Source organism: Vanacampus margaritifer, chromosome 20 (genome assembly GCF_051991255.1).
Source record: "Vanacampus margaritifer isolate UIUO_Vmar chromosome 20, RoL_Vmar_1.0, whole genome shotgun sequence".
Classification (NCBI taxonomy): Eukaryota; Metazoa; Chordata; class Actinopteri; order Syngnathiformes; family Syngnathidae; genus Vanacampus; species Vanacampus margaritifer.
In genome coordinates, this window is record NC_135451.1 from 4,491,566 (window position 1) to 4,503,634 (window position 12,069).

A 12,069-nucleotide genomic window follows, 5' to 3' on the forward strand; every position below is an offset into this window, starting at 1 on the left:
TGGGAGGAAAACACAATGGTAAAAGGCTAACCCAATCAGCTCACTGTTGTTTTCCAAACTTGTCGATCTAATGGCATTAGAGCTATGGGTCATTTTGTGTCATTTCATCAAATGCCTCCCACCTGACCATCACAGAATGTCCTGTAAAAAAATTTGTAAAATGGCACGCTTGTTAATAATAAAATCCAAAATATTAGCTCTTTATTGTCAATATTTTCTCATAAAAAATCATTGAATGTAGGGTAATTTAGATAATCCTACTCTAAAAATCAATTTTTAAACAGCAATATCTGGAAAACTCTCTCACCTGTAGCCTTAAAAATTTCTACACTCAATATCTGTTACTACTAATAGTCTCAAAATTTGGTCAGGTGTCAGTTGTGGAGCTAAATTATAATCTAGTATGGTAGGTATTTAAAACTTCTCCCAAAATTTGGCTTGTCAAAATGAAATAGCAAATTTGAAGAGCTATTGAGTCCCAAGTTTCGCAGAATGAAGACTTCTATTACCTAGCCTCTATCACTGGTGGGAGGATAAACAATCCCCAAAATATGGTATCACTTAGGTGATCAGTTTTACAGATATTAAGGCTCAAAAAGGAAGTAAATGGACTGCTTTTTATGTATTGCTTTATCTACACCATATGGTGCCCAAAACACTTGCTGCCGCCTTAAAAGATCAAAATATTTTTAAATCATAGTTAAACATTTGGAGGGTGCCTCATTTTGACACAGTGATTTGTTTGGAATCCTAATATTGGTAAAGTTTTGTGGTCAATTTTGGGACTGCATTACATATTAGTCTATTGGTAAACATCACAACTTGGCAATTTAATTGTGTTTTTTTACCATTTACAAAATACTTACATGTGACTGACTATATGCTAATAAATGTAACCTTACAAAAGCATTAACATGTATCATCAGCTGGAAGGAAATTATATCTCCACAGATGATGCAATGAGAGGCTTCTTATTGTCATGCTTCAATTGGCCAGGGAGCACAAAGATTCATCTATGTAGAAATATAAGTCTTGGGAGTCTTTTTCAAAATGCCCTGCTGTGATGTTTACTCGCATAGGCATGAACATGCAGTGCCAAAAACTGCCACAAAAACGTCACCAATATCAGGATAAAAAAAAACCAAAAAAAACACTGTGTCAAAACACCCTCCCATTTTTTAAATGTGGTTTTAAAAGGAATTTGATCTTTCAAAAAAGTATGGTTAAACTTTATATCTGTTGTGAGTTTTATTTTTAGTCCGATTTTGGAGAATGTTTAAACTGACACCATAAATAGACGCAAAATTGATAGGACTCTTATCTGCAATACTAGGAGTGCTTTAATTCCAACAAGCCAAATTTGGGAGAAGTACCTACCATATTAGGTTATACTTGAGCTACACTCCTGACATTCCATGTCTGGAGGCTATTAGTAACATATATACACTGTAGAAAATATGAAGGCAAGGTGGTGGAAGGTAAAACAGTTTTCCAGATATTGCTGTTTGGTATGATGTATGATGCCAAAAATCATCTATACTCCCTTCCATTTGATGAGAAAAATATTGGCAGTAGAGACCTAATATTTTGGATTTCTTCTATCAACAAGTAAGTCTTCATTCTAGATTTTATTTCAAGAAATTATGTGATGGTTAGATGGGAAGATTTTAGGAAAGTTGATTAAATGACGCCAATATGCAAAATAATGCACATGGCTATAAGGAAAATCAACTGAATTTTACATATGCATGTTTCGGAGTGATTAGTTCTCATTGCAAGGTTCCCATTTAAAAAGATAATTATCAGCATGTTAAAAAAAAAGTTTGTATTTCATCCCGGCCCCGTTTTGCTTTTAAGTCTTAGATCCAGATTTAAATAAGCGTTAGATTAGTTTAATCAATAATGTCCACTGCACTTGCCTGCACACGCACACACACATCTGCAAGCAAGTATTCACATGCATGGATGGCGTGATGGTGCTGAAACAAGAGGATATTAGTAATGTGTGGCTTCCGTATCCAGGGTGCATGCGGGCCGTTGATGGCCCCTATTGATGGACACTGGCCTTAAGCCATCACTCAACTTATAGACCTTTAATTGGAGACAGCATAAAACGATAAACCAAGAAACATGCATGACTGAACAGCCCGATGTAAACCATTAATCATAGCGCAGGCAAAGACAAGCGACCAACACATGCACAGGGGGGCACGCACACGCACACACTGGCCTTATACCTTGCTTTTGTGTGCACATTTGACATACACACATACACCGAGCGTGGCAGAGACAAGTGTCCCAGTCACATAATTCTCATGATAGATGACCCATTTAACTTTGATTTCTGAGAGAAATGAGCTCACCAGCGATACACTTAATGCAAACACACACACATTCATAACTGGTGTGGATGCCACACATACACTTGTAAGGACTGGCCATGAGCACTTAGTATTCAAACAACAGCTTGCATTGTACAATCAGTTGCCTCTTCCTTTCCCTGGAAACGCATACATGTGCATATACGCGCACATTCATTTGCATGAGAAGTGATGTAATCACATGATCTGTGATGTAAGCAATCAGAAGTGAAGCAATCCATCAGTGGCTGCATATAACACACAGTTCATGCGACTTGCAAAAGCTTCACAATGAAATTAATTAGCAGTCTGCATTGGAGTAGATCATCCCTTTCACATCATATATAAATACAGTAACTGTATTAAAATGTTTCTGCATCCAACGCAGTACATTTATACCTGTTATTAACTCTTTTACTGCCAAAAACGTTAAATGACGTTTAGTAAAAACCTACGGAGGAGCGCCAAAGATGTTAAAAGACGTTCACCAAGTTTTTTGGTTTTTTTTGGGGAAACGGGTGGAGGAAAGCCAGCTGTGCTGAAAGTATCAAGCAGATCTAGTTAGTATAATGCCTATTTTTGGCCCCTAGATGGCAGCGATGACTCTCTTTGGACAAGATTGGGTAGGCGTCAGTAGAAGACGTGAGGCGGAGCTAGAGTGTTGAGGGGACAATGGTTGAGGAAGCCATAATGGTGACCGGTTGCAAGCAGCTCACGCTTGAGCATTTTTTTCAAAGACGAAAAGCATCAACCAATGCTAAAGAGCACATTGATGACGACGATAATGATGATGGCGACTCCGAGGTTGACGCCGAAGTTGGAAGCGTTGACGCGGCGGCTATGATAACGTCATAAAGCCTCACCGGCTAGCGATGCTAACGCCGGAAAACGCGGAGCACAACCGAGCACGCTCAGGCGAACGTTCAATCGGACGACGAAGAGTGCCCCGAGTCCAATGCATATTCGTCGGAGGAGAGGGTACAGTCTGATCACGGAGAAGACACTGGTTATGGACTACGATGCCACCATGAATAGAGCGGATAAGATGGATCAACCACCCGGTATAGGAACTGAAGGACATGAGGAAGCCAGACATAACACCACCGTAACGTCACCGTATCATGATCCTGAGAGTAGACTTGATGGCAACATGGCCAAACACACACTGCAGTATATAATTGCTATTCCCCGGAAAAAAAGGCCGGCAAGAAAGTGTATCGTCTGCCCACGAAGGAGCCATCGCAGTGAAACTAATCTGTTGTGCAAATCCTGCTGCGTCTCCTTGCACGCAGGGGAGTGTTACAAAAAGAAAAACTGTATTTGAAACATCCACACAATTGTAAATAGTACCACGGTTGCACACATTTGTAAATAGTTTGCGAAATTGTTTTGTCAAATTGTTACACTGTTGAATGTAAATAAACGTATTTTGCTATCAAAAAACACTTTTTCATTGTTGGTGGTAGTGTTTTACAGAAGTAAAGCACTGTTTAGGTGTTTGTGGCATCATTCATGGGAAAAAAAAGGTGTAAAATTCTCTAGAGTGCATGAAATAATATCGTTTCACAAAAAGCTTGATTTCTCCGTTTTTTGTTTCAAAACAGAGCATTTGGGTGAAACTAACCATTTTCTATTGTTGATTACTGAAAAACGGAATCAGGTAGAAACAAACTTTTTTTTCTGATGAAAGATGAGAGTCCAATCTTTCATTTGGTAGTATGTGTGTTTCCATAGTCCAAACACAAAATTTTCTGTGGACCTTGAAAGATCAGTCAAAATGCTTAAATCAGCTTGCACTGACGGCATCCCTTTTCTAAAAACGTCTGCCAGTCAAAGAGTTAAATAAATACATATACATTGTCAATAATTGAGTTTTCCTCTATGTCTGTCCATCAAGATACAAACACAAAACAGACCTACAACGCTAATTATTGTATTAATTTTTATTTCCTTTTCCAGCATGCAAAAAGGTTCATTTATGTTTCCAAGATGAACTAGCTAAGGTCAAAATAATACCAACCAATGACAGGCCACAGTATCTCTTCCCTATAGGCCCACCGATGTGAGGTTTTGTTTTGTTTTTGTTTTTCTGAGAGTGACTACGTTTACATGCAGGCAATATTCGGGTTATGGTCAGAATTCGGGTTTCTGGAGCAATCGGAATAACACGTTTACATGCGCAAGTTGACCCCCGTATACATGCCGTTTGGAATAACCCGATGTAAGGGGGTGAAAGACGGACACCTTCTTGGCAGAAATAGACGTCATTTCCGCTTCTAACTTTAAACGGTCAATAAAATACATTATATTCATGTAACTCACAACGCTAAATAAAGTAGTCGGTTTCCTACTCGCTTCAGAAGTACGGTTCTTGTTACACCAGAAGCACAGACTTACTTTGTTTGGATAAAGCGTAACTATGTGTGTGTCATCTGATGTTCCTACACGGACGTGTATTGTTGAACACTGCAAGCTGGAGATAAACATTGTTTAAGCATTACCAGTGATGTCTCGTCTGTCTCTCATGAGTAGTTAACGTGTCACAAACTGTGGCATTTTCGCCATAGAGGCACAATATAACAAGAAAACGCCGCAGACAAATTAATGCATTTAAGCGAGGCCCCTGTAGGATGGTGCTGTGCATACAAGTCGTTACTACAAAGACCAAGATTCCTTACGAGTGCATATAAGCGAAGAAGAGGAAAAGGAGACGAAGAAGAGGTTGAGAGCATGCGCACAACGAAAAGCAATGCCCCGTTGATTCCAGGTATTCCGATTGCGTTTAAATGAGCCAGTAATCCGGTTATGAAAGGGGTAAAGGGGCTTATTCAAGTTTTTAGAAACCCGAATAAGAGCATATTTCGGTTATTGCGTGTGTTTACATGGCCTTTCAAAACCCGAATATTGGCAATATTCGGGTTTTAAAAGGGTTATTGCCTGCATGTAAACTTAGTCAGTGTGTTGCTACTTGTTTGGTGACATCAGCTACATTTAATCAACGGAAATGGGTCGGATAATTCATAGTCCAGGAATCTTCTCACAATAATTTAGGACAAAGCCATACAAAACTTGACCTATTTCCAGCTAAATTTGTTTCAATGGCGTCTTCCGAAAATAAACCCTTATCATAGTGTATTAGTACTTTTGAAACAGTCACATTTATCACAGTTAACCATTCAGCCATCTATCAGAATTTTCATGCTTGGGGTCAAGGGTGAATTAGAACCTATCTCAGCTGACCCTGGACTAGTAGACTGGGTATCAGTCAATCACAAGACAGATATAAACAACCCTTTGCACTCACTTTCACATCTACGGGCAGTTCAGAGGCCAAATTTAACCTAACATGAATGTTTTTGGAAGCCAGAGTAGGGTTGGGTTGGGTCATTGTGTTGTTATGGTCTTGTATTATGTCCCTTGTAATGAGGTGTTTGTCAGTCTTATTTTGTCAGTCTTATTTTGTCTAGTCACTCTTGTTATGTAGCCACTATGCAGATGCTATGTTTAGGGTTAGGGATTAAAGTTGTCAGTTGGTATGCAGTTGTTATGTTCATTGTGTTGATGAAGTTGTCATTTGCTATGCATTTTCTATGTTCATTGCGATGGAGTTGTCAGTTGTTATGCAGTTGACATGTCCCTCATTATGATAAAGTTGTATTTTCTGTGCAGTTACTATTGCCCTGTAAAAGTCACTATTTTGTCTAGTCACTCCTATCATGTAAATTATATGCACAGTTGCTATGTCCCTTATGTTGACGCTGTCAGTTACTATGTAGTTGCTATGTTCATTGTGGTGATGTTGTCAGTTGCTATGCCATTACTATGGGCTTGCAATACGTCACTCTTATTATGTCATACAGGCCTTTATTCTGTCCTTTAGAATTGTGCCTTGCCCTAGCTGGAGTTTTTGAATGACACTTTTGCCTATACGTTGAGGTTCCTTAGTCAAGGTTTCGTCCCAGCAAGTTGAGGTTTCCTATCCCTACTATTCCATGTGAGCTTTCTTCCATGCAAGCTGTTGTTCCTTGTGTTCGAGGTTGTTTCCATGCATCTAGCCATGCTTTCTCAAAGTTCTTGGTAAAGATTTTCTTCAAAGCCATCTGGCTGCTCTTTGTTGTTACTTTGTATTTTTGCATATAAAGACTCTATTTCCGTGCTTTGCTCACGTGACAACATCTTTATTTTTGAGAGGGCATTTTCTCAGTTACTTTATTTTATTTTAGTTTGTTTTTCATTTTTTTTCAGTTTTTCAAATTGATGGTGGAAAAAGTTCTCAAATGATTTATATTGTTTTGTTTTTTTTAATATCCCACCTGGCATTTGAACAGGGGTTTGTAGACTTTTTATAGACACTGTAAACCCAAAGAGTTTAAAGAAAAGTCAGCAAGAAGAGCTGATATTTAAAATGTGAATATCTGGCTGTGCAGCAAATGGGGTAGCCACATGTTCGACTGTGCCACCAGTTTTCAAAACATTCAAATGTTAATGTTACAAATATGACAGTTTTCAGATAAGTAAACAACTAAACAAGCTAAACAGACACGGAACCAGCGGTTATGAAAACACCAATTCCAACCTTTTCAGTCTGTCCCATTTTCTTAATCACTAAAGCAAGAACAATGATTTTCATCCCAGCTTTTGATCTGAGGAGCAATTTGTTTTTGTCAACTCAAGTGATAATGTTGTAATTGCCTTTTTTCCCTTATTCGGCTCCAGATTGAAAATGTTAACGCCCCTTCCAACAGCCACTGTCCAGCGACATATAAGACGGTGTTGATATTTCGACAAATGGATGGAGCATTAGAGTGATGAATACCTCTCAAACACACACAAACAAATACAACACACGCATACACACGTTCCACTGTGCAGTCGCAGCCCCCTCAGCGCTCCTCTGTCCTCACATGCTTGGCTTCCCCATCTAATTGATGCCATTCGTCTGTATGTGTGTTGTGTGTGTGTGTGTCAGTATTCCAAGTGCTTGTAATTTTACTTTGTGTTTTCGTGCGTGTATTTTGTGTTTTTGTCACTCTGCATTTACAAACAACTGTGGTGAAAAGAGATCGAGAATGTGGATAATCAGACAGACAGGTAAGAATTGGGGAGTAGGAGAGTGTCGCAGGGCCATAGGCCATGTTATACCTGTCAGGATTTACCATGCACCATGTACTCTGCTATGCCAAGACATGATTTGCCAAAGTACTGCAACATTTTTATAGTTTACACTGCATACTGTTTTTATATTTTACATAGCAACAACTTGTATATGAAAAGAAGTAGAGTAACCATTTGGAAGAAACCAAACCTTGCAGCTGACAAAACATACTGATGCATGTATACCATGTAATATAGCGTGGAGACCAACAAACAACTAACACTGATTAAATCCGAGTTTATTTTGTATCGTATGCGAGTTGAGTGATGGGAGTCAGTGTCCTAACTGCATGATTTGCAATGCCAAGTTGAGCAAGTCTATTCTAGCACAACTAGCTATCTAGGAAATCGAAAGGTACACTTCCTTAAAGGGGAAGTCAACTTTAAACATTTCTTGACAATAATGTGTTACATGTGACCTCACCAGTCTAAACGTGACATTCTGATTAATATTACTTATATTATATTATATTACTGTGGAATATGAGCTATGCAACAAAATGCAGCTTTTATCTATCTAAGCAGGCGGCCATTTTGACATTTGCTGTCGACCGAAGATTACATCACAGTTGCTCAGGTCTCAGCCAACAAGCAATCACAGCTCACCTGTTTTCTGAAGCTGAGCTGTGATTACCCAAGACCTGAGCAACTTTGATCTCATTTTCTCTTGACAAGCGGCCTTTGCATGTTGATAAAAACTGCTGGATTTTGCTGCTTAACTCATATTCCACAAATGTGATATTAATCAGAATGTAATGTTTATTGTATTGGGGTTGCATATAACATATTATTGTCAAGAATTTTTGGGGGACTTGACTTCCCCTTTAAGCTGCATGGACATGGAGAATACAAGAACACAACACTTTGTGAATTCAAGGTGAAGATAACCAGATTGAAAAGTCTACTCTCCGTGTTTATTTTGCTCACCAGTAAACCCTATACCTATGTCTTGAATTTGAAAACAAAAACAAAACCACATTTTATTGTTGGATAATTTGGATATCTGGATTTTTTCAGTCCTTTGATCTTAAAATAATGGCGATCAGAATATGTATGACATCAGACAGGAATGGTCCCAATGCATTCTGGATGATGTAGTTGTCTATTGTTTGTCTATTGTCTTCTTGCTCTGTTTTCATGTCTTCACAAATTTTTTGAGCATCTCTATCCATCACCGCCCTCTTTCAATTTTCACAAGCAAACAAGTGGGACTGATTGCACTTTTCGGGGGCCATCATGGAAAAATGACTGCACTGATTAGTAACACTGATCATGCGCTGAGTAGCCAGATGCCATTTCTATGAGAAGGTGGAATGTGTATGTACGTGTGTGTATATGTGTGAGTGTGTGTCCCACATGATAATTTGTCCGTTTATGTTGCAATGGGGGCTAAACAGATAAGCAATCCACAGCTCAATCCTTCATCCTGCTCTGATTATAAATCAGTTGGAGCTCTCAGAAGCAATCAGCCAGAGCAATCTGCAGCCTGCACAGACACCTTATCAATCAGAAGGACCATCACACTGTCACCACAGGCACATGCACACACAAATACAAACCAAAGAAATATGCCCCCCACCAACTCACCTGTAGACAAACATGTTTGTATTTCTATACAAACTATGCAGCCTTCCTTTTAAAAACGTCTTGCGGCAAACAGTCTGGTGGTACATAGTGGGATGCATCACTCCAAATTACAGTCTGATGTTAGTAACAGAGGGCAATGTTAATCTTGGGGGTAAACGGTGAGCCGCTTAAAGGAAAACTGCAAATAAATCTGATTATTTCATAGGAATAAACTCCAAACGGGCGGCTGCGGTAATGAGAAACCGAACCCCTTGCTGCTTCTCCACACTTTACTCCATCCTACTGCAGGATTGAAATTTTCGAAAAAAAACAGTGTGTTTGCCATGTGAGTATTTATAAATGTGTAATGAAACTCTCCTTGCCTCACCTCAGTCTCACTCTCTCACTCTCCCACCGCAGTATTCATTTTTCACCTGCAATTTTATTTTTTCATCAGTCGGACAGCAGGGGGGGGGGGGGGGGGGTTGTGGCGGTGTTGGGGGGGGGGCTACGTTTGGGGGTTACCGCCGAGCAGATTCAATTAGGTTCTGTGATTGGGCCACTGGCATTCGGCGGGGTCATTGAAAGGTTAAAGAATTCAGCAGCACAAACATGATTATGGCTCTGTAGCTTTTGATCAGATGGAAGGTTTGTCACAGCAAAAAATTGGGGACAAAAACTGTGACCACTTCTCATACAGCTCGAGTTGGACCATCTGAGAGGTTTTTGTTTTTGTTTAGTTAGATCCTCTATTGAAAGGCACTTACATGCACATAGCAGCATATGGGAGATATTGCATGTGCTCGCAGGCATTGTATACACACACACACACACTTACACACATACACACACACACTTGTCCGAGGAGTAGCAGAGTAATAAAGTCCACCTCTGCAGTGAAATTAAAGCTAGTCAATGACACTGTGCGCTGTGAGTACACACTAAATCATTTTTATACCCAGATAAAACAGCTCTGCACATGTAAGGTATCCAATATCGCCAAGAGACTATGGAGGGGAAAAAAAACTTTAAAAAAAAAAAGGCCCAAATAATCAAATATCATATTGGATGTGTCTGATTCTTGTCAGAACATGAGATTAATACTAAATATAGGAAATATGGTTCAACAACAGCGGAAGATATTTCTATATTCAAAATGACCAGGCAGAGAGCACATTATGAGATATTGGATTGATAAACAGGCCGGGCTGCTGGCTTGTTCTCCAGGTTTAATGGAACAATAACGTTGCTCCCGGGTTAGCCGAGATTGCATTATGATTTTAATGTGTTTTACAGACATAAGCCCTTCACTGGGAGGAAATTGTGACAGTAAATACGTGGCCCCGCATTTTAAAACAAAGGGGATCGCAGTCGATGAAGGAAAATAAAATGTGCAGGTAGAGTATAATGGTTGTTATAATCAAATATTTTGCTCAGATATTGACGCATGCTCATGTAGAGTTGGGATATGTGAGCTCAGTTATGTTCTGTTGGAATTGTTTTGAAGCAAAAATTTATTCAGAGAAACAATTATGCATATTATTACTGCGCTCATTACTATGAACTTAATCCTTGTTTTCTCCAACAATCCCAAAACATGCACATTATAGGTTTTGCTTAAAAAAATTAATTGTCTATAATAGTTTATATGTTCTTTTTCTTTTTTTTAAATATAGTAACAACTTGTCATTGCTGACATTTTCACATCCAAATTAATGTTTTCCTAACAGGCTTTTCACAAATTTCACTTAAATGAAGCCTGCAACAAAAGGCTTTTCATTTACGTTGTGTCTTGCAGTCTGAACACAAGGGGGCACTATGTAAAAGGAATACATATATGACGAGCCATAACAGGAAATGCTCCGTATCACTGTCGCTTCAATGCACGACAGAATGTCAAGTGAATTAAGTGAAAGTTACTTTACTGATAAAGCACTTTAGAAAACAACCATGGCTTAAAGAACGTGTTATACGTTAATGAGTATCTTACAAAAGCCACGCCTCTACCGCCACCCTCACCCACACTTATGTGCACATGCATGATTCTCGAACATGGCCATTTATAGTGGCATGCGATTATGAATGTGCATAGTCATGATAAATATTTACAGAGAACAACTATACCTTCAACAAAATGGCCACACTAGCAATATTAACCTAGCATTAGCATTGTAAACAAGCCAACGTTATTCACCGCTGATAAATTGGTAGCATGACATATTTGGAATCGTAATAGAGTGTTACATTAACATAAACAGTAATGCTATTTATTTGTTTGGGGTCACATAGGCAATTAGATGTTTCTTGGCAATTTCTCACATGAAATAGCCTTTGCGAACATTATTGCACAAGGGTATATGTATATATATATATATTTTTTTTTTAAAGATTATTTAAATGCCAAACTAAAAAGGTGAGTCTTGAGCCTCCTCTTAAAAACATCAATAGTCTGTGCGAACCTGATGCCCTCCGTCAGGCTATTCCATAGGTGAGGACCATAGTGGCTAAATGTATTTGCAGCTAGAATAGTCATTTACCACATTAACAATGTATAGAGTGTATTTTTGATTAGTTTGAAGTTATCTTCATTGAAAAACAGTGCAACAATCAAAACTTACAAGAACTTTTTGGTACAGCTCATATTAAATCACAATTGTGAAGGTAATGTATAGTAAGTGCCATGAAGAGGGGGACAAAAACTGTTTAGTCCCCTCCAGACAAGACCCCTTTTGAAAGTCCCTATCAATTATCAGCCATCAGAATGACATGTCCTAATTGGTAGTGTAACGCAGTTCTTCCCATTTCCAGTCACCCGCCCCAGTCCCTGCTCAGCAACCCCATATTCCATACTCAAGACGGGTATTTACATGCTCCACCCCACTGAGAGCAAACAAGCTAATTTAAAAGTTCACATGCTAATGTGTGACATTTAATCCAAACTTTACACGGGGAAAAGGACACGCAACAATAGATTTTGATTCCTTTCTTG

At 38.9% G+C, this 12,069-nt stretch overlaps 1 protein-coding gene across 9 annotated transcripts in view; it reads right to left on the reverse strand.

The window, feature by feature from the left end:
- LOC144040752 (uncharacterized) overlaps window positions 1–12,069 on the reverse strand; it is a 142,268-nt gene that overhangs the window by 76,330 nt on the left and 53,869 nt on the right. The window lies entirely within an intron of this gene.